The sequence below is a fragment of the Lissotriton vulgaris genome, chromosome 12 (genome assembly GCF_964263255.1).
Source record: "Lissotriton vulgaris chromosome 12, aLisVul1.2, whole genome shotgun sequence".
Classification (NCBI taxonomy): Eukaryota; Metazoa; Chordata; class Amphibia; order Caudata; family Salamandridae; genus Lissotriton; species Lissotriton vulgaris.
In genome coordinates, this window is record NC_141700.1 from 762,334,499 (window position 1) to 762,348,168 (window position 13,670).

The following is a 13,670-nucleotide window of genomic DNA, read 5'->3' on the forward strand; positions in this document are numbered from 1 at the left end:
CAATATGGTCACTAACAATTTCATCATCCAAAAGTTGCAGCTTGATAAAAGCGGGTCGGCAAGATCTCAAGCCTTGTGTTTTCAGAAAAATCCATCTTTTCCTAAGTGAGAAAAACATGATATGGATTGTTGTCTGTATTGAAATATCATCACAAGGACAAGGGCATAGAGAACGTGACCAATCGTTAATCTGGGGAAAAGTAACCAGGGTGTTAAAGTTGCCTAAACGTAGGCGCGTCAGTAAAAACATGTCATATTTACTAGAAGTGCGTAATAAATATGGTTTAGCCCAGTCTGGGTCAGGAGCAATGTGTTGGCTCTCACTGAAGGTTTCATGATATTAGAAGACAGCCTAATCATCATATTGATTTTAATTCCCTCCTCGTAATAAGGGACAGGCTATCAGGATTAGCAAAAAACTCAGGATGGCCTAGGTCGCACATAACGTTTTTAATATAGGCGAGCCAAGGGATACTTTTTACGTGTTGCGGGTTCAGACAATCTAAAATCACATCCCGGTTAAAACCTGTGGTCACACCGGCCCAGACCTTTTCCAACAACAAGATCGGCTGTATTTTAATAAGATCGGACAAGTATAGCAATCCCAATTCAGAACGACAAATATACGTAGCCGTACTATCAGGAACAGCTAATAGGTACCTCTAAAACTGGTTCTCAAGTCGTTGAGGGGACTCCACGTTTACATATCCCCAAATACCAGCTCCATACAGAGCAACAGAAATGCATTTAGCTTTGTAAATTATCAATAAATCGTTGATAGGACGCTGAACCAGTCTCCTAGCGAAATTAATCAAGGCGCCTATAGCTTTTGTGAAAAGTAGTATTCTACAGTTTACTGCTTTCACCCACGTACCCTGTTTATCAAAAACAATGCCCAGGTATGAAAAATTATCAACAAATTCAAGTTTTCCTTTACTTATAAAAATCTCTCCGCACTTAACACTAGGCTTACTACATTTCATGATAAAGGTTTTGGAAATATTAACATGAAGATCTAGGCTTGACATGTAGGAAGCAAAACTTGTCACAATTTTTGTAGGGCAATTGGGGTGCGTGCTAACAAGAGTGCGTCGTCTGCATATAACAATGCACCAACTTTCTTTTTACCGACACCGGGTAGGTCGTAACATTCCCGTGATAAAATATCACCAAGGCTATTTATGGAGAGGGTGAAGAGGAGTGGAGCTCGCACACACCCCTGCCTCAAACCCTTTTTAACAGGGAAGCTATGGGTGAGCTCACTATTTCTGCCATTGCGAACCCTGGCCCTGGCCTCTAAGTAAGAAGTTGACTATTTGGATTTCCACCCCCATGTCCTGTAAGATACACCAAAGCTTCTGGTGGTGTTGTAAGGATTCCGTTCCTACACAGAACTGAGAACAGAGACCTAGGACATCAGTGAACTGTGGTGTGCCAGAAACTCACCTCAGTACCTAGAGAACCCCAAACAGCTAGCATCAGTGTCTCATTAGCCGTTCATCCTATAGCAAAGCAACCAATGATTAGACAACCTAGAACATGCCACTTAGTACAAACTCAGGAATGGTGGGAAGTGAGAACACTATTTTGTTATACTCTCATACCAGTCCACAACAGCAGTAAAGAAGAGACACGGTAAGGTTAAAATATTTATTTTAACGACTTGATCTCATGTGCAGTGCCTTAGCCAACATAAGCAGACATATGATCAAGAATAATATGGTCAGCATGGTAACAATTCCTTAAAACACTAAAGGAGAAGGCATATTATAATGCAGGTGAAAACAGGTCCTATTTTGCCAAATTAGAAAATTGGGAGGAAAAAAACTCTGAATTAAAAAGTAACCAAATCAATTAAAACAGTCACGGCTGTTGAAGAACATGAATGTTCACCCATGCACTTATGGGCATGGGTGGCTAATGTTTACATCTATTGTGTGGAGTCCCAACTCGTTATTATCAATAGCTAGATAGGCTTCCGCCACTAGGCCCGCCGGTAAGACATTATCAGGTGGACCCAAACATTGATAAGTGGGAGGGGACTCAACTAAATTCTCAATACTGGATATGATGTTAGCAATAGGGTTCATTTGATCCATAGATGGGTGGATCATGTCTGTGGTCCTGCTTTGTGCCACAGGAGTAGGTAAGGAAATAAGTCAATCTTTATCTTCTAAAGAAGGTAGGATATCGAACCTGGTATGAACAAGTAAGCTAAACTGCTGATAGGTATTAGTGGTGATGGGTCTCTGCTGTAAGTAATGATAAGATTGATTCCTAGGGGGATAAAAATACCCTTAGGGCAGGACATTTATTCCAGATGTTGCTATATGATCACTGCCAAGTCCACGGAGGATCTTGTGTACCAAACATGTTGATTTGAAAGTAAGAACAACACAGTCCCCGGGGAGTGTTTTTCCCCTTCTGCCTACCCTTCTTGCCATTTTAAATTCAGTGAACAGGGACTCTGTTAGCCCGTTTTTGGTCCCGAGCCAGCAGAGTGCCTTGTTTCTCAATGCCTCCCAAGATTGAATTTCCTGTGGGGCAAGGGGCGGTACATTAGCTAAAATTATGGTCAATGGGGTGGCTTTGGGAAGCAAGCTCAAACTCACCTCCTCTTTCTGCAAGGAAACAGCGTACGAAGTAAGTGGCAAGCAAAACAGTGTCAGGGGGCTTAACATGGGCAGGGATGGAGCTTAATGTTGGCCTAGAGGTAATCTTTGATTCTATGGGTACGTTATATAGAACATGAGGGGACTTGACCCTACAAGGGGGAGCTATTATTCTGCCATCCAATACTGAATGGTTATGCAACACGTTTCCAGCATATACTCCTTGACCACTACGTAACATGTCCTCAATTGCTGTTATCCTAGCTAACACATTTTCAAGTGGGGCTATAGTTGTTGTGTGTGGTGCTACTGAACCCAGACTCTCCCCTGCAGCGGCCATGTCATTTGAGATGTTCAGAAGTTTCTAAAGCCCCCAGAAGCACACCATACTGCGGAAGTCATGAAAAATAGTATAATTTGAGAAGTTGGCAAGTGCTCAAAAGTACCAAAGTAGTAGAACTTTGGAGCATCTCTTCAATTTGTACTATTATAAATCACAACCATTAAGCTGTGTGTGGCCTTCTAGTGATAGTCAGGCCTTCCCAAAATTAAATCTTCTTGCTATTGCATATCTATTTTAAATTCTCCCTTTCTTCAGACTGGAAATTATTGGTATATCATTATCGTATGAATTCACTTCAATTAAAATACTCATTCACCTCATTTAGCTTATTTTTCCCCCTTCAAAGTGTGAATGAATCTTAAAACACAGTGGAGCCTATTATATTCTTTCTATAACATTAAAAGAGGTTCAAATACATAATTATACAAAGCATATCTAACACATATAGAAAGTAATACAGGAAGGAAATACAGTAAAGAAAATTATATCACAAAAAACTAATCATAAAAAAATGAAAAAAAGAGAAAACTATTGATACCCATTGAAACTGTATACATGTTTTACTAAGACCATAATATAAGAATACAATACAATCTTAACGTCTTAACGGCAGCCGCGATTTTGCGGAAGTGCGGCACTTCCGCAAAACGGGCGGGGCGGTGTCGGCCATTGGCCGATGGCAGCACTGGGTAGGTACCGCTGCCATCGGCCAATGGCCGACAGCAGCACAGAACAGGTTAAACTAATGGTGCGCACACTATTATACAAAATACAAGATCAGAAACCACAATTATTAGTGTAAACAGAAAGACAATGACAGAGGCAGATAAGTTCACCTCCTGGGTACTTACCTCTGGTGGTTTCCTTGGGTCCTCCTGAGGGTCTTCTTCTGATCTAGTGGGCTCCCCTGCTTGTTCAGGGCCTGTTCTGACCCTCCTGCTTGTGATTCTGATCCCGACGTAGCTCCTTCTTCATTCTTCACTCCAGTTAAAGCTACCAAGGCTTGTTGGTGTTGCCGCCGGACACCGACCCCGTGGTCCTGTACTTCCAACATTGGACAGCTCCTGCACATCTCCTGTTCTTTCTCAGCGTCACCCGGTCCTCACAGCTGCAGCGATAAGGTGACCGTCATTACTAGTGCATCTTCTGACATCAGTGGGCATTGCTCTTCGTGCCTCATGGTCACCTTCAAGTGGCATAGACACTGTCCCCTCTGCTTGCAGATTCTCCTCTTCAAGAATCCACATTTGGATTCCACCGGACTGTTGCACAGTCTTCTCCAGCAGCATCTTCATCGACGTCCTCCATTGTGGTCTACTGCGGTTTCCGCATCACTTCCCACCTAGGGCACCCGCCTTCTCTGGTGTATATATCCCGGTTCCTGGGGTATCCACAGGTAGAGTGACTCTCCAATCTTCTGTCTTCCACTGGGTTTCTTCAAGGTCCACTGGGAAGGGTCCTTCTTCTTGAAAACTGTAACTGTGACTTTTCCATTGACTTCTATTGGGTATGTGGCTGTGTTTCCACTTTTCTGTGGGGTTCCTTGGTACTTAGCTTGGGTGGTTCCTTGTGTCTCCACCTCCTCTGAGTTTCCTGGTCCAAGTCCCGACTTTGGTCACTGTTCGCATTCCACTTTTCTAGTGTATGGTTTGGTCTCCCCCCTAGAGGCCACTGCATTTTGCGCTACTTACCTAATTGCAATTGAAGTATTATTGTTTATTTCTGTTGATGTCTACCAGTAGGAGATTGTTAGAAATGGGAATACTGGTTGTCTAGGGCTAGCGCGAAAGCAAGGCAGGAACCACCACTCTAGTCAGGGCAAGGGAGATACACGCTGAAGATAACCCCTGCTCACCCCCTTGGTAGCTTGGCAGGAGCAGTCAGGCTTATCCCAGAGGCAATGTGTAAAGTGTTTGCGCAACACACACACACAGCAGCAACACAATAGGCACACCAAAAAAGAAACTCCACACAAGGTTATATAAAAAATATCCTTTGTATTATCCAAAACACATTAGATCATAATCACACAATATACACTGTGCCAACTAGCGCTAGGCAATAATTTACAGGGGATTATATACAAGACAGGGCCAATCGGGCCACTGTCAGAACCATCACAGCAGATAGTAAAACACAACCAGTAACTACTAGTACAGTAATGAACTCAGCATTATACCACATTAGTGTTAGGCATCATCCTAAAACATCATAGCATAAACACATTATGCATCTCAGTAGGCATCAACCATGCACCCCAGTAACACTGCAAAAGTGCACACAGTACCTTAGCCTACACCATGAAGTGACCCCAGGGCAACTGGCCTTTCACTGGGGCTCAATTACCTCTGTTCCAAATGTCAGGGCATAATTGGGGCCTTTCAAATGGCCCTCCGGCTGCCAATGCTGCAAAATCACTGATGTGCAAATGCCCTAGAGGTGTGGGGTGCACCTCACCCCTTCCTGGCACTAAAAATAATATGCCCCCGTCGTTGCAGCTGCCCGCACTCTCGCAGCACAGCTCAGGAATGCGAAACAAGCACTGGCGCTGCTGTTCCTTGTGAGTCCCGCTTTGGGACTCGGCACACAAACCTTGCCCCACGTTGCAGCTGCCCGCAACTGCGGCGCAGCTGTGAAGATCAATAACGGTACAAAAGGGAGTGTTGATGGACGGAGCATCTGAATCAAACAAACACTCACACCCAGTCAAAAGATCTGGGTTTAATCCATCACGGTTCTTTAGCCCACTCTGCCACCCCAGTTCAGACATGGCTATATGCAAATCAGTCTGACCCTGTGCCTCATGGGAACAGTCCAGCCCGAACTGCCAAGCCATTTTTTCCCTGGACCGGAAACAAGCTTCAGAGGACTGGTTTCTGGCATTCCAGCCGTCTTCAGCCTGGCTTGCTTGAATCCAGTGGCAAAGTGAGCAAGGGACTCACGTCTGAGCATACCCTGCCACACTTATGGCGGCCAAAAGCGGTACAAAAGGGGGTGGTGATGGACGGAGCATCTGAATCAATCAAACACTCACACGCAGTCAAAGGATCTGGGTTTAATCCATCACCGTTCTTTAGCCCACTCTGCCACCCCAGTTCAGACATGGCTATATGCAAATCAGTCTGACCCTGTGCCTCAGATCAATAAGGCACTGGCACTACACGTGCCTCGGGAGCACCTACACGTCTCCAGGCACCGTCAACGTGCCTCCGGCGCCCCAATTCACCGGGGCTCTTCTTTTGCTAATCTCGGCACCTGCAAGGCCTAGATTCTGCCCCCCACTAACTGGGCTGTCCGGGGACTCCTCCGGTCCTCTTGCTGAAGCTTCCAACACACGGGCAAAGTCTGGGTGGTCTGTGGCCTCTCACCAGCACGGGGTAGGCTCCCACCCGGCTTCTGCTTCCTGAGATGGAGCCCACAAGCTCCTCACTCTTCTGCCACATGTGTGTCTCCCACCGGCACACAGGGACCCGCCTTCCTCCAGGAACGCTCGGTCTGACTTCCGGCTACTTCCTTCCTGCCGGTCTGGGGGGTTTTGGGGCACTTAGTTGACAAGGCTCCTCTTCCCCTTTGTCAGGTGGGGGCTCAGTGATCAGACACACCACAGGGGGCAGAACCAGCATTCACCCAGGCATGCACAGACCTATTCAGGGTCAGGGGACTACTACTCCCACTACTCCCAATGCAGATCCCCTATTCAGCCTAGCGCTAACTCACCCTGCCCTCCCTGAAGCCACACACACCTCACCAGCCCCTGTCACTCCAAAGCCAGAAATGAAATCCACATCAGGCAGGGAGACAAATAGTACACAGAAATGCCTACTTCTAAAAGTGGCACTTCTAAAATAGGTATAATAAATCTGCGCACACCATTGCGTAGCATTTATTATCACTATTCCAAATATACCAAACTTGACCACACTGCTCCTCTCATATAAGGACTTACCACTGAAACACTTATCAGGGAAACCCCAATGCATTCCTATGGGAGGGCACCCTCACAGCAGTGAGAAACCAAAATGGCTGTTTGTCACTACCAGGATATGTCATACACTTAAGGTACATGTCCTACCTTTTCCCTACAATAAACCCTGCCCATAGGGCAAGCTAGGGCCTACCTTAGGGTGACTGACATGTAGTAAAAGGGGGGGGTCACAGACATGGCACACACTTTAGGTGCCATGCCCCAGCGGCAGTAACACTGCATACATAGGCCCTGCAATGGCAGAGGCCTGAGACAGGTTTGAAAGGCTACTTTGGTGGGTGGCGAAATCAGCGCTGCAAGCCCACCAGTAGCATTTAATTTACCAGTCCTGGGTATCTGAGATACCACTTTACAAGTGACTGATAGGTAGATTAAATACGCCTAATGGGTGTAGACCAATCTTACCATGTTTACCACAGAGAGCATACACACTTTACACTGGACAGCAGTGCTAAAGTGCCCCGAGTCCTAGAACCACCAACACCATGTCAGAAAAAAGGCTAGGAGGAAGGCAAAAAGTTCAGGGATGACCCTGCAAAAAAGGTCCAAATCCAACAGAGATACACCAATGTGTTAGTGAGTGTTGTGTAGCAAATAGATATAGTTTTATATTTCTCCAGTATTGTATCTTTTATAGATTCACATGCTTGAATCTTCCCCATCATCATGGTGGGAGTCCCATGGTAGCAGTAAAATAGCAGTAGTAAAGTTTAACATTCAATTGCCATAGAGATTAAATAGCCTTTAGCAACCTATTATCATTGTTTTAAAACATACAAATGTCATTCAATCAGAGCATAGACCATAGTCTCCATCCCCTGCAGGGCCACCATACCTCAGATTTCTTACCATACGTCGTGTGTTAGGGAGTATCCCTGAGCTCTGTTCTGTCACAGTGTTCCTTCTTTTGCCCTACTGAACTTCTAGCTTGAAGTTCCTTTCTTCGCTTCATCTCTTCTTCTGAGGTACAGTCCCAGAGTGTGAGTATCTATTTTCCTTCATTATGTCTGAGTCTAAAAATGGGTTCTTTAGGCCTGGTAAGACTTGTGGAAAGTCCAGACTGTATTCTGAGGACCCACATAAAGAGTGCCTTTACTGCCCATATCCTGACCACAAGCCCAAAGAATTCAAGTACGGTTGTACTTTTTCTACAAAAAAACCCCAAGGACCATGAGGATAGGCTGCTTCTCATGCTGCAAAGAAAAAAGGCTGGTAAAGACGCCCCATACGTCTTCCCAGAAAAGAAAGGAAGAAGGGTCTTCCTCTTCGCATAGAGATCCTAAAAAATATAGATCTCAAAGTAAAGAGAGGCCTGAAGAAAATAGAGTTAAAGAAGTTTAGCCTTGTCTCTCTTCCTCTCATCAAAGAGCTGATTCTGCTCTACCGTTGGCACCTTATACTCCCTTCAGGGATTCTTCATTTGTGAAAATCTACTCCTCGACAACCCCGTCGATGAAGAAATTGCCATCTACGGCCTCCGTCTCCATAGAATCAGGCGCTCCATCGACGGTTTCATCAGCAACTTCTATGTTGACAGTCAAGACGACAATGGCGGCTTAGTCGTCCAACATGGAAGTGGTGGTGTCACTGTCGTCAACTGTTGTAAGAACATCTCTGTCGACTAGGGTTTCGCCTTCACAGTCCAGCTCGTCCCCTCACCGTCAGCGAGTATCTCTCCAGCTGCCCCAGATGGTTCTACTGCTGAGCCAGTCGGAAGAGGATGTTGTGCTTTCAAAGGCGATATCATCTCACATACAGGACTTTAGAAAAGTATCTCCCTTGCTTCCTACTCATCGCTTGGATTTCCAAGAATCTAAGGATGATGGTCCTTATTGCCCTGCATACAGCACCTCACAGCTCAGAATCAAGTGCCAGAACTCAGCGGAGGATGAGATGCTAGATAATCCATCTGCTTATTTAGTCGGTGAATATTCCTTCTCTGATGCAGGGCGTCCCATTTCTCAATGCTTGGATGCATTTCAAGAGCACTACCATTACGAAGAACAGGAGGATCATGCACAAGAGCCTTCCATCAATATTCACATTTGTTGGTCTCCGACCTTCGTATGATGCTTCATGACTACTATAAGTGATTTCCTGAGGTGAACTCTGCTTCGCAACCACCATCTACACAGGTGGTTCCTGTTGTGATTTCTGCGCCTGCTGGCTGCACCTCTGCCTCCGTTTGCAGGAATAAGAAATATTCCGCCACCTTTGGAAATTCCTGTTCAGGTGCTGGATAGTGATGATCAGCAGCTAGTAGAAGGGGAGCTGGAGTTGGATCCAGATGTCCATGATGAATGGGACGATTAGTGGGCTCCGACTCCGTCCACGCTTACTTCGCCTATAGCCGACTCTCTACCTGCAGATATTGGCGGCTTCCATGATCTCTTGCAGAGCTTTAAGGTGCTTTGATCTCCCTATGCTTGCTAAGCAAGTGTTTTCTGTAGGATTTTAAACCTTCTACACAATGCTCCACTCGGGCCATACCCATCATGGACTACTTATGGCAAGAGAGCCTGAAGTTATTGAAAACGCCAGCCTTTATTCCTGCGGTAGTTACAAAACTAGAAAAAATGTACAGGGCACCCGAAGACTCTCCTGCGTGCCTTATTGGTCATCCTTGGCCTGATTCAGTTACTATGCAGGCTGCTGAAAGAAGATCTAAAAATCCTTCTTCTCCAATTGCAGTTCCACCTGATAAGGAAGGCGCAGTCTGGACAACATCGGCAAAAGGTTCTCCACATTGGCAGCCACCGCCATCAGGGCCCCCAATGCCATGGCTATCCTGACAGATGTGGTCTGACATCTCTTCCTCCTTGTTGGAGTATTTACCCGAGGACAAGAAGAAGGAAGCAAAGGATGTTCTATCGGAAGGGGAGAAAGCCTCTTCCGAGATCATTGATGTGGCTCTAGACATCTCATCGACCACCTTCAGACAGATGGGGGAGCTGTGGTGTTGAGGCGGAAGGGGTGGATAAAAGCTACAACATTTCGTCCTGAGGTTCAGGACAAGGTGTTGGATATGCCATTCAACGGCAAATTCCTTTTTGACAAACACGTGGATGACGCGCTGCAATCACTAGTCAGATACGGACACCGCTAAATCACTGATGAATCTGCAGCAAATACGTTTTCTTCTTTTCTGGGATGAGGTAGAGGTTAATATCTGTCTCGACCTCAACTCCATCAGTGTTTTTAACCCTATTAACAGCAGGGAATTTGATCACAGTACTCTGCACAGACCTTTCGTCAAACCTCCACACAAGCCTATCCTAGAGCATTGGCACGTCGGCGGCCAGCGTCAGGAGGAAGAGCTCATGACGCCACCAAGAGGCAATGAGGATTCACAGGCCCTTGCTACCGTAGTCTCACTTCAATTCGGCCCGCTTACTGCAAATTCTTCAATCAATGAAAGCTCATATCTTCCGACGTGCTAGACGTATTCCACCATGGTCACAGCCTAGAGTTTGTTCAACAGTCTCCGGATTTACCTCTGCGTAGAGCTTCTCATTGTCATCTGCAAGTTCTCAAGAGGAAAATCAGGTTGGTCCTCTCCAAGCAAGCAATTGAAGTAGTACCGTGCAGTCAGCACAAGCTAAGTTTCTAGTCTCGTTTCTTTTTATTGAAGAAAAAGACAGGAAAATGGAGGCAAATATTTAACCTCAGGTTGCTGAACAAGTTAATCAAAAGTCAACCCTTCAGGATGTTGTCACTCCAAGAGATTTTGCTTCTCATGAATGCGGGAAATTATATATCCTGCCTTGATCTTCTGAACGTGAGTTTCCATATTCCCAGATCCGAAGCATCAATGTTTTCTCAGGTCGAGGTGGCATAGTGCCATTACCAATTCAAAGGTCTACCCTTCGTGTTAAAGTCGTCTCCAAGTGTCTTCACCAAGTTCTTGGCACCAGTGGTAGCCTTTCTCCAGTGATCCAGTCACCAGGTATTACCTTACCTAGATGACTGGTTGGTCAAGGCTCCATCCTGCCAAGCCACCAGAAGATCCTGAAACACCTACTGGAGTTGAGAACAGTACATTTAGCCATAAAGGCTTTCCTCCCATCTTTCAGGATGAATTCTCTCCTTGTTCCAATGGACAATATGAAAACCATACAATATTTGAACAAGCAGGGAGGAACAAGATCCTGGCATCTGTCTCTGGAGGCACAACCTGTCTGGAAGTGGTTAATGTCGAGAGATCTCAGGATTACAGCTGTCCATCTACTGGGAGTCCAGAATGCTGAAGCAGATACTCTCGGCAGAACCATTTTAAGAAAATCAAGAATAGTTGTTAAACAAATTCATCCTTCACATCTTTTGCAACTGGGGGTTTCCTCAAATATATTTTTTCGCAGATATGAGAAAACAAAAAGTGTACAAGCTTCATCTTGAAGTTTTTCCAACCTGGCTCGTTGGGGAATGCCCTATAGATTGAATAGTCAGGCAAATTTCTTTACACTTTCTCTTAAATTACCCTACTGCCATCAGTGATCATCAAACTGTCTCACTCCAATGCCAGAATGATTCTCATTGCTCTGGAGTGGCCTCAACAGTAGTGGTTCACAGATCTCTTTCCCCTCTCGGAGCATCCACACAGAAGTCTGCCCTGCAGACAGGACTTTCTTCTGAAATTCGGGAGCCAAATTTAAAACCCCAAACTGCACCCTCTGAACTTAGCAGCTTGAATCCTAAACTCATGCATGGATGTTTCAAGGGACAACAAAAGATACAATGGAAGAGATTCTGCATCTGGTGTGTTCAGAATAATATGTCCTTTTACTTGCCAAGACGAGTTGGTTCTTCCATACCTCCTACATTTGGCTAAAGCATGCTTGCAGTTTTCATCTAGTAGGCTAAAGCAGCCTTGCAGTTTTCATCTGTCAGAGTAAATTTTGCAGCAATCATAGGATATCGAAAATGTCCTTCACAAATACCCTTTGTCAAAAAGCCTGTATTAAAGGATTTCCTGGAGAATGTCAAGAAAAGCTATCCTTCTCTCAAGTGGCCTTCTCCTTGGGAATTAGATATTGTCCTTTCTCGCTTTATGGGTCCCCCCTTCAAACCCATTCATAAGGCTTCTCCTCAACATCTATCCTGGAAGGCTTTCTTTTTCGTCTTTATAACTTCTGCATGTAGTATAACCCCCTATGTTCCCACAAACTTTGCACAGTATTTCATTGTAATAGGGTATTGGTGAGGACCCATCCTAAATTCTTCCCTAAAGTAGTGTCACATTTTCATGTCAGAATATCTCTTTATCTACATTTTTCCAAAACTGCTCTTCTCCTGCAGAGAGATCCATCTAGACTCTAGATGTAAGAAGGGGTTTGAGGTTTTATGTAGACAAGATAGTCTTTGAGGAAGTCAAAGCAATTATTTGTAAACTCTAGTCCTTTAACCCCTTCCCTGCTGGCTACATTCCCCCGCTGTGCTGGGGGGAGGGGGGCTCAGCTCGTCATGAGCTACAGTGCTCCTGTGCTCATGACGAGCTGAGCTTGTCACGGCCACACCTGTTTCTTTAGAACGCTCAGCACAGCAGGGGAATTAGCCCAGCGTGCGAGCATTCTAAAGGCCATGACGAGCTCAGCTCTTCATGAGCACTGGAGCACTGTAGCTCATGGCGAGCTGAGCTCGTCCTCAGCATGCAAGGGCTTAAGAATAGGACTTGCCTCTTCAAAGCAATCGTTGTCTAGATGGATTGTTTCCTGCATAATCCCATGTTACCAGAAAGCCAACAAATCCTTACCTACGAAACCTAAAGCCCATTCCATCAGAGTTAAAGCAGCTACTGCCACTTTGTTTAGCAATGTTCTAATTTCTGAAATTTGTATAGCCATGACTTAGAAATCTGTTCACACCTTTACAAGACGCTATTGTCTTGATTCAGAAACAAGGACAGATGCCCAGGTCGGGCAAGCGTCTCTAAGAAATCTATTTGCTTAAGTTATACTTCTTCCTATTATCTCTCTTCCCTCTCAGAATTCCTTTTGGAGGATCTAGCTAATCTATTCAGTGCTTATGATTACCAGTGGAGATCCCTTGAGAGAGAAGGAATAGTTTCTTACATGTAATCCTATTTCTCTCTCAGGGGATTCTCAATTAAAATCATTAGCAACACTCCTTCCTCCACGTTGGAAGAGATCAAATTCAATTAGATCTTTTTCTGTTATTTACTGCATCTAAAAGAACTGAGTAACCTGCCACCTGGAGGGCCTGATAAGACAATGTAGGGGGAGGGGGGTCAAGTGACCCTTAAAGACGCAGTATTCTATTAATCATTGTTTCAATTCTGCAGACTAAGCAGGCTACATTGCCTTTTCCTTGCTGCGAAGGCTGGCTTAGTATATGGTGCACACCTATTTAAGTGAAGCACCTTGCACTAATCCAGACAACCCTTATGATGATTAGCTGTGGAGGCAGTCTTCAAGCTTAGTCCTGAAGGAGTGTTAAGGAGCTTGTTTGACCTGAACTAATCATATAGTGTAGGTTAAACGAAAAAGAACCACACAGAGTTGTTATAAAGCTAGTTATATTTAATATACACACTCAATAACACATTGGTATATCTCCTACCCGGAGATATCAACACAATACACATAATATTTCAGATGTAAAACAGATAAGTAAGCACAAATACACAGTGGTCTCCAGGAGGAGGTCAAACTATATACTAAAGAAGTGGAATGCCAACTGCGATCACAGTTGGGACTTGGACCAGAGACTCAGA

The 13,670-nt window shown here is 45.0% G+C and overlaps 1 protein-coding gene across 3 annotated transcripts in view; it reads left to right on the plus strand.

The window, feature by feature from the left end:
* Positions 1–13,670, plus strand: part of CHD3 (chromodomain helicase DNA binding protein 3) — an 813,321-nt gene that overhangs the window by 440,008 nt on the left and 359,643 nt on the right. The window lies entirely within an intron of this gene.